Below are 17741 nucleotides of genomic sequence, written 5' to 3'. Positions count from 1 at the left end.
GAGGCTCCTGAAGCGCCTCTTGGAGGGCAGGAGGTTAAACAGTCCGTGGTCAGGGTGAGAGGAGTCCTTGAGAATGCTGCGAGCTCGTCGTAGACAGCGTTTCCTCTGGATGTCCTCAAGAGCAGGAAGTGGTGTCCCTGTGATGCGTTGGGCAGTTTTCACCACACTCTGCAGTGCTTTGCGGTCAGCCACTGAGCAGTTCCCATACCAGACTGTGATGCAACTGGTCAGGATGCTCTCGATCGCACACCGGTACAAAGTTCACCAGGATGGCTGAAGACAGCTGGTTCTTATTCAGTGTCCTGAGGAAAAAAAGGCGCTGGTGAGCCTTCTTGACCAGGCTGGAGGTGTTTGAGGCCCAGAACAGGTCCTCCGTGATGGTGGTTCCCAGGAACTTGAAGTTGGAGACACGTTCAACAACCATCCCGTTAATGTGGATGGGGTCATGCGTGCTTCCTTTCTTCTTCCTGAAGTCCACAATGGGCTCCTTAGTCTTATTGATGTTAAGGAGCAGGTTATTGTCAGCACACCATGTGGCCAGGTGCTGTACCTCTTCCCTGTAGGCAGTCTCATCATTGTCTGTGATGAGGCCAATCACCGTGGTGTCATCTGCAAACTCAATGATGGAGTTGGATCCATGCACAGGCTTGCAGTCGTGGGTGTAAAGGGAGTAAAGGAATGGGCTCAGTACACAGCCCTGTGGTACGCCAGTGTTAAGTGTGATGGTGGTGGAGTGGGTGTGGCCTGACCGAACATGCTGAGGCCTGTTGGTCAGAAAGTCCATAAACCAGTTGCAGAGGGAGGTGTTAATGTCAAGGTCTCCAAGTTTTGTGGTCAGCTTGGAGGGAATGATGGTGTTAAATGCTGAACTGAAGTCAACAAACAACATCCTAACATACGTATTGTGTATTTTTGTAATAAATATAATAAGTACTTGAGGAACAGAACTGTAAAAAAGTTCTATTGGTGCATTCATAAACAAAACAGAGGAAAAACACCTAAACAAAAAGAAGCCGCTGTCATTACAGCCATAATCACAGATGAAATGTGAGCAGGAACTGAGACGTGTGGAGGAGTAAAGTCATGATGCCGATGAAGAATGAGTGATAGAGTGAAAAAGAGGAGAAGGGGGTGGAGAAAGGAAATGACTTGAGGGCATTGCGAGTCTCTCCCTCATTATCGCAGACAGAGTGAGAAAAGCTCCCTCTGTGGCCGTGAGAGGATAATCACAGATGCCTGGATGTGCCGCAGAAAACAGAGAACCGAACACAGCCCGGCCTGATTGTATCACACGCTCACACACAAAAAACACCAGCACTAATCTATTTTAAATCCTGTGCATGCTGGCTGAGACGCTACCCCATTCCTGAACTTTCAAAGATGAGAACCAACTTTCTTTTCTTTTTTTGTGCTTTTAAAGGTTAAAACATTATAATAATTGCTAAAGTAAAATATGATTTTGCATTTTGGGGGGGTTATAATAATATGAATTAATATTATTACTGCAAACTTTATTATTATATTATTATTATTATTTAAACTCAGTAATGAACTGCATGGTATTATGTGATTAACTGTTGTAACTTTGATTTCATCATAAAAGCACTACAATTCAGAAGTTTGGGGTATTTTTTATGATTACATGTGTTTATTTACATTAGCTGTGACTAATTTAATCATAAGTATATTACCATTAAAAAAACTGCTGTAAGAAAGAAATTAATCATTTAAGTGAGCAAGGACGCATTAAAAAAATATTAAAGTGACAAAAAAGACATTTATAAAATATTTAGATTTCAAATAAATGCTGTTGCAAAGAACCCCCCCCCCCAAAAAAAAAACAAAAAAACAAATAAACAAACAAAACTGTATAAAAAGAAAGGTTTTCAAAAATCAACATTAGAATGATTTCTGAAAGATCATGTCACTAAAAAATAAGCTTTATAATCAAAGGAATAAACCACATTTCTAAATATGTTAAACAGAATACTGTAATTTTAAATCTTACTGTACTATTACTGTTTTACTGTATTTTGAGCAAATAAATGTAGCCTTGGTAAGATTTTATTTTTATTATTATTATTATTATTATGGTCAATCCTCATTTGGGCCATGGAAAGATGTGCTTTTTGGAGAGAGAGGGGTGTTTGATAAGCATAAACTCAAAACACACAAACAAATGGTGAATTTATACAGAGTACGTAATCTCAAAAATAAATTGCATACATTTTCTCTGGAATTTTTTTAATTCGCCTGTCAGTGTGCAGCTCATCAGAGGCCATGTCTCTGACACAAATGCCATTCTAACTGCATGATTCAACAGTTTTTGCATGCAAGCGAATTGACAGTAATTAGACACTAATTAAATGTAAATTAACCCACACTAGTCCAGCTGTAGGCATTCTTCCTCCCCAAACACGCACAGTATTATACCTGAGCCATCTGAGTACAGAGAACGTCAGAGATGACTTTAGCCGGCCCCTATGTGCCTGTCTGTTTTACTAAGTGCGATCAGAACAAACTCGGCCTGCTCCTATCCCCCTCAACAAGCGCTCTCCATGCTGTTCCTCCTGCATTAGCTTGATTGGAGGAGAAGTCCACGGCCCCAGGGACGGTCCGGCGTTCGGTGCAGAGAGAATTATTTTCTTGCACGGCAACAGATCGTTACATAACAACACGGTCACTAGCTGTCCTGCACATACTGAAAATAATTGAATATGCAGAGGAAAAATAATCAGGTCACCTAACGCGATAATTATTTACTGCGAAACACTCGCATAAAAGAATGAGAGAGACAAAGCGTGCGACAGTGGCTTAATGCGGATTCATTAAAGGAGACTATAAGGTCATTTTAAGATTTGCCTCCAGTGTCTGTTGATTAGAAGCGGATATTTAATGTTTCTAAAGGCCTCATTATGGGCTAAAATAAAACATTCAATCACTGAGGCCATTAACGGTTCAGAATGGGAGTGTTTACTATGGCGAATATAAAACGGATTATGGAACGCAGGAAAAGTCTTTCTTTGCAAATGAATGACCAGTTACCGTATATGTACGTTCAAATACGAAATTGTCCATTTCAAGTTCTTCTTTTCATTTCACCTGACCTTTCTTCACTCCACCAGGCCTGCACTAGGAAGCTTTGTTGATGTCTAGAGTGGGTTATTTGGTCAGCCACAGGGCACTGGGGTCATTCAGAGCACTGATTTAAGGTGCAGTGACATTGTGGGTTTCTGCAAGAGCATCACATGCACGGGTGGTGTGTGGATGGAGGAAGGCTTGGTTAAAGGAGGGCCCTGGGGCTGCTCCAACACCACAGTGGTGAGATGCTGGAATGGTGTGGAGGAGAACCGGGTCAATATGAGCCCAGGCTGCAGCACAACCAGGTCAGTCTTCCCATTCATTACAAGCCGTGGAGGAGAAGTGAGCCCTCAGGGATCAGAGCAGATCCTGTCTCCCTCTCCTCAGGCTGATACTCCCTCCTCCACAGGACAGCCATCCTCCCCAGAGAGAGAGAGAGAGATGGGGGATGTGATGAAGACAGAGCCATGGAGTGAAGAGGAACAACAGGATGGTGGAAGAATCTAGGACAGGTGTCTTCTATCCACACAACTGTTGTTTGCACGTGTGTACCCACATGGATGTTTGCTAAAAGCACACTTGAGAGGACACATATACACGCATATAAACAGATGAATGAACATTGAATGTCAGGTTAAGAATCTGTGCTCACCTTCTTTAAACACACAAAATGCCAGTCACAATCTATGTGAGACACGGACAAGCAATGGATGCCAGAGAACAGAGAGTGTAAATAAAGCAGCAGTGCAGACCGTGAAATCGCAGCTGAACTGAAGGCTTTCCAGGAGAACGATGGAAGTGTTTTGAGTTAATCTGAAGAATTACAGAGGCAAAATTGTGGCACGTCGAAGAGCTTCCGCCTAAATTGAACTTTCAAGGGCGAGAGCTTAAAAATGACACGGGTCTCTGCAGAGACAGCTCAGTATGAGAAATCTGACTGCTACAGAGAGATCACAAAGCATTTAAGCTGTGAGCACTCTTATCAACATAAAGACATAAACAAACCCTTAACCTCGGAGATTCAGAAACTGAGGCTTCATTGTAAATAATGACATAATGTTCTATTTAAGATGGCAGGGTCACATTCTAGTCTAAATGTCTGCGCCAGCAATATTAAACTCAGAATAATAAACATAGACAAACATGGCCCTGAACTCTCATCACAGTTTATGGTCTGTGGCTTCTAACGCTTCAAAAAAAAAACAGCTATTACTTGAGTAACTACAAACTGTCAAGCTGAAACATTACAAGGTATTTTTATCTGAGACTACAGTACTTATTAAAAGAAAGGTATCTTTCTTGCTTTGAAATTAATTTAAATGACATAAAGTGAATCTATCAACATACAAAGACTTACATAAATCAGTAATAACCTGACCTATTCTTCAGTAATTCAGCAAATGACAGCTTTTTATCTGCATTATTCTAGGCCAGGCGGTGGCTATACAGCAGGTATAAGTCACTCACTCACAAATGTTATGTATGAAATATAGCTTATTTTGACCATTTGTTTGATGTCACTAGAGGCACAGAAATTACAAATGATTTTAATATTGTCCAACTATTGGTTACACTATTTTAATAGTCAATTTTAAACATTCAACTAACTGTAAGTCATTTTGCATGTTCATGGAAAACTTATTCTCATTCATTAGCAACTACATATCTACTAACTCTCAGAACAGACTGTTTGGTTAGGTTTAGGGTAAGTAGAATAAGTTGACATATACTTGCAAAGTTTCTCATAGTCATAGTGTTGTGGACCCATCTATTCCAGTCTACTAATACTTTAATGACTGCTAGTTGACATGTAGTTGTAAAATTACTTACTGTTAGTAGAATGTCTTAAGTGGGCTATCAACATAAAGTGTTACCCAAACATTTTTTTCTTCAGCGGTGATATTTATCACACACACACGCTTAAAGTGCATTTTCAAGGCAATAAAGATAGAAATAAGACATTGCATTACCAATGCACTGAATTAAATTGGCATGAAACAAATCAGGGTAAAATTTACTTGACATCCAATGGTTTCATTTTAGGAGGAAGTCAGAGGGGAGAGTTCCTCTGCATGTGGAGCATACAGACGTGTGTTTTATCTGTGATGTAATTTTAACGTATGACATTAGTGCCTTTATTAACAGACAGATAAGAGGAACAGATCTGAAGTTGTGCCGCAGCCTTGATGGCAAGGCAAAACAGAAGAGAGGAGAACTGTGTGGCTTTTGATTAAGATTTTAATGAGTGCATCCTTTCCCAGGCAGGGGCCATTAATCATGTCCTATATGGAGGTACGACCGACAGGATAGGGTCTGTGCATGGCAGTCTTCAGCTGGAAACAGGCCGCCATATTAGGTCCACACATGACCAAATTCTAGTAATGTACTTATGCTCAATTCTTCCCTCTTGTTTGCCATCTCTCTCTCACTCTCTGTCTCTCTCTCTCACCATATATATACACACTAGTCAACATTTGATTTGAATAAAACCTTTCATCAAAGTTGTCCTAAAACCTAAAACCAAAATGCGAAAACTACTATATATAGAAATATATTTATTAGACGCATGCCCAGTGTGACAAATTATTCAGGTCAGGAAAGGTCTCGTCGATCTCTGAATTCTCAAGATAGTAAAAAACAGCGACGAGCGCCGTGACGAAAACACTGAAGAAGCTTAAGGTTTTACCCCAGTTACTCTCAAACACATTCATGCCAAGCTCGATAAACGACTTTGGTAGTTGATACGCTGAAGCTTCTTCTTGTTATAGCGTCCTGTGTTACACACTGCGCATGCGCAGAACGCCTACATGCAATGCAGCGAAAATTACAGCTGTTTGGAAAAGCATATGCATTTTTACTTGGTTTTACTGACACTTGAAGCCTTCAGAACGTGAAAATATCGATCCTAAAGTATTGTGGCAGAGCAATTGAACACCTTCCAAAAACAAGAGTGCCCAGAGTGCAGAGGGCGCATGTTTGTGTTTCTGAGTTCATTCTTTCGAGTTTCTCTATGCATAATTTCATAGATATGTGGCTATATTTAACCACTGGTTCACCTAAAACTCTTACACTATCTGTAGTTAAATGGCATGGTTTGATATAGTGAACAGCTAAATTTGATCTAAGTAAATGTTAAACTTTTGAAATTCAGAAAAAAAGAACCACATATTGATGAATCAATACATGAAAATTATGTATCTGTGTCCTGTTATTTATCTTTTGGTATGCATTTCAGAAAAACAAAATGGTTGGGATTCAGGTGTAATTGCAAATAGTGATTAATCCTGATTAATCCACTGAAAATTCTGATTAATTTTATTAAAAATTGTAATCATTTGAAAGGCCTTAATTATAAGGCCGACAACTAAGGAAAATCCCAAATTCAGTATCTCAGAAAATTCGAATATTACTTAAGACCAATACAAAGAAAGGATTTGTAGAAATCTTGGCCAACTGAAAAGTATGAACATGAAAAGTATGATCATGTACAGCACTCAATACTTAGTTGGGGCTCCTTTTGCCTGAATTTCTGCAGCAATGCAGCATGGCATGGAGTCGATCAGTCTGTGGCACTGCTCAGGTGTTATAAGAGCCCAGGCTGCTCTGATAGTGGCCTTCAGCTCATCTGCATTCTTGTGTCTGGCATATCACATCTTCCTCTTCAGCAGAAGCCCACACCGGGTGCCATTCCTGTCAGCTAAGACCAGGAAAGAGAAGCTACAATTTCCACAGGCTCACCAAAATTAGAAAATAGAAGACTGGAAAACCATTTCCTGGTCTGATGAGTCTCAATTTCTGCTGTGACATTCAGATGGTAGGGCCAGAATTTGCCGTAAAGAACATGAAAGCATGGATCCAACCTGCCTTGTCATCAACGGTAATAGTGTAGGGTTTTTTTCTTGGCACAATTTTGTCCACTTAGTACCATTTGAGCATCATTTAAACGCCAGAGCCTACCTGAGTATTGTTGCTGACCATGTCCATCCCTTTATGGCTACACATCTTTGGATGGCTACTTCCAGCAGGATAATGCACCACGTCACAAAGCTCAAAACATCTCAGACTGGTTTCTTGAACATTACAATAAGTTCACTTCACTCGAATGGCCTCCACAGTCACCAGATCTCAATCTAATAGAGCAGCTCTGGGATGTAGTGGAATAGAAGATTCACATCATGGATGTGCAGCCGACAAATCTGCAGCAACTGTGTGATGTTATCGTGTCAATATGGACCAAAATCTCTGAGGAATATTTTCAACACCTTGTTGAATTTATGCCATGAAGAATTAAGGTAGTTCTGAATCAGTATTAACATCCTCTCATTGGCGATCTCAGTTGTCTCAATTGTCCATTGTCCAACCCCCTTATTTCACACTTTCACAAATAAGTGCAACAAGACAGGCGGTTTATTAGACTAATCACAAAATCAACATCCAGCCCATGCTCTCAGTTTCTTAATCTGCCTCTAAACAAAGGGATTTGAAGCAGTCAAGCTGCTGCAAGGGGAAACAGAGACAGCGCATAGCCTGGTCTGCTGGGAGTTTGAGTAATGACTTCCTTTACAGCTCCGGTGAGATTATGTCTAAACCCACGCCGCATCACGCACAAGCAGAATTACACGTACATTAACCTACAGCTCACGTAGGGTGAAATAACCGAGATGGCGCAGTGCTCTGCTGAGTGTTTCCAGCACTGGAAAAAGGAATATCCAAGCACACTTCCTAATGTAAACGTTTCTTTTTTTTTTCTTTTAGCGAGGCATGCAAACATATGCCGAGAGCCCGACGAGAAGTTCAGAAGTTAAGAAAAGCTGAAAAGTTTAACGCCTGCAACAACAGCAGATGAGGAACACGAATAGCACCAGGTGAGAGCATTGCTCAGGAGCACAGGTGCACCTCCCATCTCCTCTCCACGTAACCTTGATGAGGGTTAAAGAGACGTTGGGACTTTGACACAGACGGTGCAGAGAGCAGACGGGAGCCTGTGACCCATGGGCCATGCCAGGGATGCCAGAGCCGGTCAGACGTCACCCGCCGGCACCTCCCAGCATTATTAAAACAATACACTTGACAGCCTCGTATCGTCATCTCGGGGAAGATTAGTAAATCTGTGTCACAGCTTGACATTCTTACCATCTGCTGGGCAAATTATTCAAATTTGCAATAAATGCCACCGTAGAGAGTGGTGATGCAGAGTAATTAGCAAACTGACAGAGGTGCCACGTTAAGGCTGAGTGAAGCTGCATTTTTCTACTGCCTTGTTGTTGGTTTTAATCTTCATATCACAGGACACGAGAAGGGCAGGGCGAAACATGTTAGAAAGCCACAGAAGCACTGTTTAAACACCTCCTGGGTAAATGACACGCGCGGCCAGGAGCCCAAATCTCTCCACGTTGAATAAATGCCAGTGGAGACACATTTCATGCGCGGGAAATGTCAGCGGGAGAGCCGCAAGTGGGCCGACTCATCTGCGGTCTTCATCAGGTGAATAGGACACCCCTCTTCATCATCGCAGCTCAATTTAGAAGGCGGTGATAAAAGCACCGGGATCACTTCACGCCCTCTCTCTCTAATATAAACCCCCTAAAAACCCCATGCTAAAAAAACTGCACATGCAAGAACTGGCTAGGATTGGCTCACAAATTTATTTATGAATTGTCTTTGTCATAACATAACAAATTTGACATATTGACGACGTTTATAAAAATGTTATGTTTTTCATCAAACTAAAACGAGCTTAAAAATCCAAGGTCACCATTCCCTTGCATTGTATGAAAACATTCACTCAACTAATACAAGTTGGGAACAACACTACAGTTCAAAAGTTTGAGATCAGCGAGAAATTAATTCATTCATCAAGGATGCGTTAAATTGATCAAAAGTGCAGAAAAGTCATTTATAATGTTACAAACTATTTCTATTTTAAGTAAAAGCTGTTAATTTGAACTTTCTATTCATCAAACAATCCTTTCAAAAATATAATTTTCATAAAAACATTAAGTAGCACAGCCATTTCAACACTGATAATGAGTTTTATACATCAAATCATTATATTAGAATCTATTTGATTGCATTGCATGAATAAATTACATTTTAAAATATATTAAAAAACTACTACTACTACAATTTTTATATATACACACAACACACACACACATATATATATATATATATATTTGATCAACTACCTCTTTAATGTCAATGAGAATGATCAAAATGTCTCTATATAGTTAATGAGTCTCATGGGCATAATAAGGCAGTGCGACTGGTCACTAGAATAGCTTATTAAGCTAGTTTTCCCAGAATGCCTATGGGCCATGGGTCACCACACAACCTTGCACACATGACATCATAATCAGGGCCTAGTCGCAGCAAACAAGTCTGGAGGGAGGCAATTAATGTCCGTCAGATGAAGAGTCACAGATGACTGAAGGTTGGTCTGGCCAAGGGACAGCTGAACCCAGAGGGCTCCGTGACAGAGGGAGGGAATATGCAATATGCTGCACGCTCAGAAGACAGTTACCAACGGACGCCAGCTCTTACAGTGGGAAATTCAAGATGGACCTGCATGATAAACAAGACAACAACACTCACATCTCAATATGACAAAGAAAATATTGTGGTTGCGTAATGGCAGGTCTTTGAAAAATGACTCACAATGGCAAACTGAATTAACATATTTCTGCTTTTGAGTAATATGTGGTGTATGTCACTGTACATCTGTGGCCAATATGTAATTTTCTGCAAACAGCAATAAACACATAAATGCATTGCAAAACTATCATAGAAGGTATTGAGTTTCATTATATACGCAGCACTGCCACTGAACAGATTGCTTGGCTACTAAAATAAATAATGTTATGAAAAATGCTATGAATGAAATAAAATATGAAACTTTGTCTGATGGGATGCATGTATAGAGGCAAAACATGTTTTGATTAAATTTGCTACAAAACAAAGCATGCAGCTAGACACATATTCACTGACAGATGCGTAAGAGGCTGTTGTTTGAAGGGAAACTGATGAAAAGATTGAACACAGGAAAAGTTTACACTAGAGTGACGCTCAGTCTCAGTCGGCCCAGCGCTGTTTCCCAAGGGCACTTCATCATTCCCAGCTGTGCAACATGTATAATGTGCATCATTCTCCTAGCACGTCCCAGTCCTGGATGCTGAAGAGCATGCTACATAAACAAGTGTTTTACAATTTATGAGTTAACATCCTGCAAAGCAGTGACAACATTCACTGGCTCCTCTCTCTGTCAACCACCAACCCATTCCAACACTGTCTGCACTTCCTCCCCCTCCGCCCAACCATGGTGTCACAGGGCTGAAATTGCCTTTGGGGCCAATAGAAACACAGTTCCAGCTCCAATAACATAGTTCACTGGTCCAATTAAGCATGCTAGATTTAGCGTCATTAGGAGAGACATCTTTTGGAAGGAAGAAATTCGGGATGAAATGTAGGGTGCACCAGAGTGCAGAGAGCAGGAATGGCTGCCTTTTCCATATATTCAACATAGCGGTTCGTTTCACATTCAAAACAATACTAATATTTATTTATTTATGTATTATTTACTTATTTACTTGAAGCAAATGTATAATTTTTAAAAACTAAGCTAATGAGAATAAAAGACTTAACATTATATATTACTGACCCTCAATTAACATATGATTTTTATTATAATAATAAAATTATATTAAAATCAGTGTTTTATATATAAAAAAATGTTAATAACAATACTATTAATAGTAGTAGTAGAAGTAGTAGTAGTGGTGGTAATAATTATTATAAATAATCTTTATGTATATAAAGCTATTTATTTATTTATGGAGGGATGATGAACGTTTTATTCTTCTTTTTGTATCGATTTTTAAATTATTTTTATTTATTTATTTATTTTTCTTTTGTAATTATGTCCAGCCTTATAAAAAGCCATTTGGCATGGCAGTATTTGAGCAATAAAGAGAGTGCTGTCGGCCATTCATCTCCACCAAACAAATGACCTCTAAGGTGGCTTGATGAATGTGAACACAGCACGGGTGACAGTGGAAGGTTAAGTGTGAGTGGGACCTCCAGGGAGGCCCGAGACAGTGGGTGTGAAGAGATCTGACCCTCAGCTGAAAAAGAAACTACACAGTGCTACAGGTCAAAGTCACTGGATCTCCCACTGATAACAGCCATTATGCCAGAGCGGCCAGACTGTAAATCCAAGGACATCAACACAGCTAGTGCACGTTTCAAAAAGTCAGCTCAAAACTTCAGAAGTGAACAACCTGTGCACAGTAACATATAGGTATATACTGGATACAGAGTAGTAAAAAAATGCAGTGGGAAACGTCGCTCTTGTAAAGCAGCAGTGTGACGTATTGTCATATTGATGAAAATGTTCAAATGTGCTCTTCCTCCGCTACATGGGGGCCTTTGGGATTTTATGCTAAATGCACATCCACTAGTCACTTCGCAGTGTGACCTCCCAGTGAGAGCCTACAGATGATAGTGCTTTTTTATTTGTTTGTAATGTTAAAGCATTCCACAAATGGCCGAGTCAGTGGTGTAAATTGTGCGTACTTACATTTAGGCAATCGACAGAGCTCGTTACAACAAAACACAGTGGATAAATTTATTTAGAATGGACTGAAAATCCAATACGCAAGTGCGAGGAAGTGAGAGAGAGGGAGAAATGGGCAGAGGCGCAGAGGGACCGATGGTAAAGTGAAGGAGACGCTGAGAAGGTAAATTGAAAAGGTAAAAGATTGCACAGAAATTATCTCCCGTGAAGATGCTATTCTGAAAAGCAAAAACAGAGGAACAATGGGGATAGGTATAGCACACTGCAAACAAAGAGCATCTGTCATTTAGTTTCTAAACTGCTAATTAAATAGGCCTGTAAATGGAAATAGACGGGAGCATGAATACATGACAAAGAGGTTAAGATGCATCCATTACATGTGAGGTGATGCTAAGGCAAATGTGTTTGTTTGTTTTTTTTTGGCTGGTTTTGCAACCGTGAGATATTTATGAAACAGGATATTCAACTAGGACCAACGCAGGACAGGACAATATTAGATCGTAGGGAAAATACAATTATATAAATAATAACATACACTGTTTTTGTTTAGTGTAATCGTAAGTCAAAGCTGCTATTTGGTGTTTAAATCTTTTATATTAGCTTAATCTGCTCAATTACAATACATTTTGAATTCATTTCTCTCTTTCCCTAGTCTTGGGGTGTCATATTAATTCCATGTTCCTGACTTAATTTATACCTGTTCCAGTTCAATTTCTATTACTCTTTCCCCTTTTCAGTAGAAATTAAAGGCTTTTTGACATAAATTAGCAAAAATATCTTAGGGGACGTGCTCAGAAGATTATTTCTCAGAAACATATTCATTAGTTGTGCCTTTCATCAGTATATGAATTCTAAATGGCGTTTTGGGATTATTGTGTTTACGTTTGCATCTCAGGTGAATTGTCTTCAGAGAACCAAGGTGTCCTTGTAAAGTTCCTGAGTGCAAAAACTAAAAAACTAAAATAAAAAACAGGTCTTCGTTGATGAAAGGAAAAAAAAAAGAAAAAAGCTGGAAGAGGGGATTGAGAGAGTGTGAAAGCAAAGAAAGTGTCTGATGCGGCCTCTGCAGTGAGAGCGCTGAGGGAGCAGACACCCTCTACAAAAGAATTGCTTATTTGACGAGAACATTTTCTCCTAAACTAAATGTACTGCTACACTGCTTTTAAGTAATACAGCACAAATGATCTTCACTCTTCCATCAGTCTGGTCTCTCGGTCCCTCAATGGCAATGAAATTTTCTTTATTCGACTCTTGATTCTATGCTGGATGGACTAATTAAACAAAGGTAGAGTTTGAAGGGTGATTACGGCAGACTGATTAATCTCCAAAGAGTGAAAAGATTCAGAGTGGGCTCAAAAGAGTGTTTGAGAAAACGTTGCTTCATATTTTCACCTTCGACGTGGGATGTTGGGGTTATTAAACACACACACACACACACACACACACACACACACATTGTTCTCGCTCGTGTGTTCCTTCTCTAATTGTATCCACTCAGCATCACTTTCCATCCCCTTGTGCTTCCTTTCATTTTGTGTAAAGTCTTCCTCTGTCCCCGTGGCTGGCAGCACATGTCATCCTGCAGTAATTATCTTCACCCATTCCGGAAAGTGACCTTCAGCAACTCTGAGAAACATACTAATCAGAGAGCAATTAGAGCAGATTTGTCAAAAGCAGGCAATGTGAGCCTCAACAGCGATCGCTCCTTGCACGGGCCTGATTCTAGTTAGTAAAGGGGTAGAGGTGTGCAAACATCCAGTGCTTGCACCACAGGGAATATATAAACCATGGACAGGAATCATTCTTGCAAATATTATTTATTTTTAACAGAGAAGCGCGCATTTTTTCCACCCTGATGCAACATGGACTCCTGCCCGAATCTGTGCTAAAGCTGTTCTAATAAGTGACCAAATAAAGGATGTCTGAAAAAAAGGAAGGACAATTAAGCAAAACAAACAAACAAAAAAATCTGTAAGTAAGTTGATAAATAAATCACAATCAAATTACATAATGAATTATTACAAGGCCTGCTGATTATTTGTCAAGTACAGTTTACATAGTCAAGGCAGGGGGCATCGTTGTGTTAATTACTAATGTTTTCATATAATTAATCTCACTAAATAAATGTTACACTGACAAAACAAAACAGGAAAAAATAAAAATAAAAAAAGTCAATAATAAATGTTACACAAGCGAAACAGGACAGGATAAAAAAATCTGAGCAAAGCGAAACAAAAAGTAAAAACGTATGGTCATCTAGAACAAAAGCATTCAAGCAAATCCAAATAAAATGTAAACCCGTAGAGTATAGAAATATGGAACAAAACGAACAAACAAATAGAAAAGGTTTGCTGAGTATTTACAAGCAAAACAAAACAATACAAGACAAGAAAGGATAAAACACCAGAGCAGGCAAAACAAACATTAAAGAAAAAAAAACAAAATTTAAAAATGTATGGAAATATGTGACAAACCCCCCAAATAAATAAACAAATAAGACAAAACAAAAAACAAAACATCAATACAAATAAAAAAATATAGTATGGGGAAACTAGGACAAGGGACTTAAGGGTGTTCTCTATAATTAATGTAGTAACAAGCAACAGAAAGTACATTAGCTTGAATGCACGAGTAAGGAGACATACGTACACACAATGAGAGCCTATTCAAGATGTTTATCCTCTTGACATTTACAGCTGTTATGATCTAACATGTCTGTCTCTCCATTTTAATGACTAAAAGTGCTTATGGACAAAGTATCTCCGGCATTTTCCACTCGATTTGGCTCTCATCTCCACAAACACCAGTGCAGAGCATCCCACATCAAAGCACTGCACATTCTCTCAGTCTGATCACATCTGCAACACTTACAGCTGCATTCTGGCACATGCAAAAACACTGCAAAAGCCTCATTCAGTTTTTTCCCATGTAGAGAGTGAAACATAGCGCTAAAGCTATTTCCAGAAAAAAAAGGCTATGCTGTGCATTGAATGTCAACATTAGATGACTAAGTATGAGGTGGCTAGCTAAGTGGAACACCATTAACACTTTCAGCAACTTGAAAGTGCACATTTTCAAGGACTTGCAATTACCTAAGATACAGATACACATATTGGCTTGTCACACATGGAACTGTAAATCCTGGGTTGGCATACAAACATAACCCTCATTATCTAGTTCCATGTACAGTATTACACTGTTTATACCTCGTCTTAGGTAATTATGTTATGAAATTTGATGCTGAACATTTGTAACTCTGGACTAAGAATCTTATAAACATTTATACTATGTATAACTGACGAGACTGATACAGGATGCAACCTGTTTTAATAACTGCTCGTCCATCTGTGGAAATGTCAAGTCAAAGCAATAATAATAGTGTTTCATCATCACTCATTAACACATTTGTCACCGCTGTTCATGTTTCTCTCAAACGCTGAAACTAAAACACAGCATGAAGATTTCAGTGACTGTGCAAAGTATATGAATATTTAATAAGGTATGTGCCGAGGATGTTTATGATTGGTTGTCTGTATCTAAACAACTATAAATGGCATTGCAATTTGGAACTAGCCTTGCAAAATCAAGGCTTAAAAAGGCTTTAACCCAGGGTTAAATGCAATGTGAAAACCCTATATCAATAAAAAAAACTAACATACCTGAAAAGTGGCTATTAATGTTGATATTGCTATGTGGGTTCTTATAAAACTTGTCTTCTATAGTCCACTATGCACAGTTCTGTCGATGGTACCTAAGATAAAATACAGCAGCACATACCCGCCTCTGTCACTCCCGCTGTTCTCATACATGCACGGTTTGAATCCAGCACCATGGCCAAATGCCATGACGTAAATAAGCCGAGGACCTTTCTGTCAGCTCTCTCCATACTGCCAGCTTACTGCTCCCAGCAGTTATGGGAGAAAGTCTCTTGGCATCATGCTGACGGCGTAAAAAAACTCTATAGTAACTAATGTAGATAAGCCAGAAAATGCCTACACTGCCTAAACACACAGAAGCAATAAAATAAATCGCAAATAACAGCACGGGCAGTCAGATTGTGTTTGAAAACAAACCAAAACTGTCTGCAGCCTAAACAGGCTTAAGGTCATTTTAACATCCTATTTCACTTTTAACATCCTGATCAGTGCTAGCAAGTGTTTCAAATTCCTTGTGGCCCTCCTTGTGGAGGGTCTCTAATCTAGTGATTACATAATATCAGTTGTATGTCATGTGCATTATTGTGAATTATTGCATGTTGATAAAGAACAAAAACATATGTGCATTTCTCATTTCGGTCTACACTAGTATGTGGTTTGCATGTTCAGACCAAAATAACTTTGCACCTCTTTTACACCAGTTTTAAGTGTTGCTATTTTATGCATGTAAAGTAGAGTGTGCTGCAGAAAAGACTAACCATTAAAGTAGAATAGACTAGAATAGAATAGAATAGAATAGAATAGAATAGTTGTACTGAAGCTGAAAATGAGCTCTGTGTCAGGGAGATGGAGGTACAGATGTCTTCAGGCTCTAGGTGAATGAAACACGAGGGCCGCCGAGTGACAGAAGGAACACAGAGATAACCGGCTCCTGATGATGCTGTTATTATTGTGTGTTATTGCTACGTGCCACACTGGCACAGGACTGAATAAACACCCCAAAAACACTGTGTACAACAGCACAGAATTAGGTCTAGCCAAATCACAACATATTTCTATGACACAACTATAAAAATTATACAGACAATTCATATGGAGACATGATGCTTTTTCAAACAGAAAAGGCACTTGAGCCCAGACTTCTAAATGCAACCTCCAAAAAAGAATCTTCCAAATATATCTTGGATGAATTTTTAAATAAATAAATCACTTACATGAAAGCAAGCCAAACAAACTACATTATCCGAAGTTTCCCACAATCCATCACGCAAACTTCATCATGATGTGTTAATGGGAGTTTAACGCATGTAACACTAGAAAACCTGACTGTTTGATGTTGAGACACTTTCAGAAACACACTAACAACTACAAACACCCTTCTAAGTGGATGCTAAGCGGCTCCTGGCACTGTGATGCTAGTGGGTGTGGGAGAGAGCGAGCTAATGGACGGCATTAGTTCTCAGGCTGAGACAGTAATGCACAATGTGTCAGATTAAGGAGATATTTATCAACACAGGTGGCTGATGGTGGACAGGCAATACACAGATAGATCTCCCATTAGACACTTATAGTGAACATTATACATTGTGTTCGGTGACATTAGAACACAGGCGCCGGATTTACCTTCTTTACCTTCAGGTCTTTAAAGTTTCTCTGCAATGCTAAGCCAGCACTTTTTATATAGCGGACACTGTTAGCAAGCAATATTTAAAAGCTAATTGAAAATTGACTAGAAAGCAGTATTCTTACTGTTATTATTGTAAAACAGTTTAACTAATTATCGACAACTGCAAACTACAGCTATATAAAAATCTGATAATTTGTGCAGAGGTCAAAACATTATGTGTTCCCAAACCATTCACTTTTAAAGTTCCATGCAGTCTATGTAGAGAAGCAGAGAGGCAGCTCATTAGGTTCTGGAACAGAACTGCAATTTATCTAAGAGTTTTTGACACCTATGGACAGTTTCCTTCAGGTATATGCAAGAGAGAGATCCTGGAGATTGAGACTTAGTTGAGTCTGATGGCTTTCTGACAGGAGAACAGTACACACTGCCATCTCTGTATCATGCGGCGAAAGTATAACGTCTGAAGACAATGAAAAAAACATAGAGTGAGTGATGCAGTTGATAGGAGATATCATGGAATCCAGTTGTTAACTGGATGTATGTGACAATACATGACAACGGTTATTTTACAACTCATGTCGTTCCTACAAAATGGCATAACAATGTGTCATAGGGAGAATTACAGTCGCTGTTATCTAGCGACGATTTCACCACAATCTGAAAAAAAAAAAAGACACTTGGGTAAGAGCTTACGGATATATAACAATGGCTCAAAACAGCTGCACTTGAGAGTGGAGAACCTGCCAGCTTGAAATGTGAATCTATCGCTGAAAAACAAAAGGAAGAATCTCAGTGATGTCGGAAC

The 17741-nt window shown here is 39.3% G+C and overlaps 1 protein-coding gene across 6 annotated transcripts in view; it reads right to left on the bottom strand.

Annotated features, from left to right (window-relative positions):
* Window positions 1–17741, bottom strand: part of tenm2a (teneurin transmembrane protein 2a) — a 404535-nt gene that overhangs the window by 256841 nt on the left and 129953 nt on the right. The window lies entirely within an intron of this gene.

Source organism: Carassius gibelio, chromosome B14 (assembly GCF_023724105.1).
Source record: "Carassius gibelio isolate Cgi1373 ecotype wild population from Czech Republic chromosome B14, carGib1.2-hapl.c, whole genome shotgun sequence".
Taxonomy (NCBI): Eukaryota; Metazoa; Chordata; class Actinopteri; order Cypriniformes; family Cyprinidae; genus Carassius; species Carassius gibelio.
The sequence above is the reverse complement of the archived record's forward strand: the minus strand, read 5'-3'. Positions and strand labels throughout refer to the sequence as shown.